We start from the raw sequence: 1,147 nt of genomic DNA, 5'->3' as shown, positions 1-1,147 counted from the left end.
ATGGAAAATTAAAATCAAACTTCTACTGATTTCATCTTATTGGGGTTATTCCCACCTTCAAGAATTGGCCTGTTTTTCTTCATTTTCATTGTTCGCGTTTTCCTAATCCTTCTGTTTGGCAACCTGTGCATGATCGTCCTCATCCTCCTGGATACCCCTCTTCACACACCCATGCATTTTCTACTTAGTCAGCTCTCCCTCATGGACCTGAACTACATCTCCACCATTGTCCTCAAGATGGTTTCTGATTATTTCTCTGGAAACAAGTCTATTTCTTTAGTCAGGTGTGCAGTTCAGCGTTTCTTCTTTATGGCTTTAGCTGGTGGAGAAGGATTACTATTGGCCACTATGGCCTATGATCATTATGTGGCTATTTGCTTTCCTCTCCACTATGTCATTTGTATGAGCAAAAGAGTATGTGTGTTGATAATAACAGGATAATGAGCTCGATCAACTCCTATGCTCCCACAACATATATTCTCCATATCCCTTAGCCAGTCCAGAGCCATCAACTATTTCTTCTGTGATGTTATGGCCAGGTTAACTCTGTCCTGTGTGGACACCTGGATCTATGAGTACACTGTTTGTAAGCTCCGCCCTCTTCCTTATGTTTCCTTTCATTGTTATTGTATGTTCCTATGGCTGAGTTCTCCAAGCAAACTGATGCATGAAATCAGTAGAAGGGAGGAAGAAGGCCTATTCAACCTGCAGCACCCACCTCACTGTGGTGACTGTCTACTGTGCAACCTTTGTTTATATTTATCTATGCTCTAGATCCCTCTGATCACCAACAGAGGATAAGATTCTGGCTGTCTTCTACACTACCCTGACCCCAATGCTCAACCCCATCATCTACAGCCCAAGAAACAAGGAGGTGATGGGGGCTCTGAGATGATTCTTTCAGAGAATCCAATCTGTGATAATGTAGACAATATACTTTAGTTCTAAAGCTTCAGTTACATGTCAATTTAGCTGTACACCATTGTGAAGAAAAATATTATATGCCTACAGGGAAAGAACTGAAATTAATATAGAAAATTGAATAAATTGAGGTTTCCTATAATAATTTTATAGTCTAAGGAATTATGTTTTTTCTTTATGATCCTTTTTTCTCCATCTGTATAAAGGGAATGCATTTTCCACTAAC

The 1,147-nt window shown here is 39.8% G+C and overlaps 1 pseudogene; it reads left to right on the top strand.

Moving 5' to 3' along the window:
* On the top strand, positions 1 to 895 carry LOC118026488 (annotated as a pseudogene).
* The last annotated feature ends 252 nt before the right edge of the window (positions 896 to 1,147 follow it).

This window comes from Mirounga leonina, unplaced genomic scaffold (genome assembly GCF_011800145.1).
Source record: "Mirounga leonina isolate KUSES-001 unplaced genomic scaffold, KU_Mleo_1.0 Mir_239, whole genome shotgun sequence".
NCBI classification, from domain to species: Eukaryota; Metazoa; Chordata; class Mammalia; order Carnivora; family Phocidae; genus Mirounga; species Mirounga leonina.
Note: the sequence above shows the minus strand (reverse complement) of the source record. Positions and strands in the feature narration are given on the sequence as shown.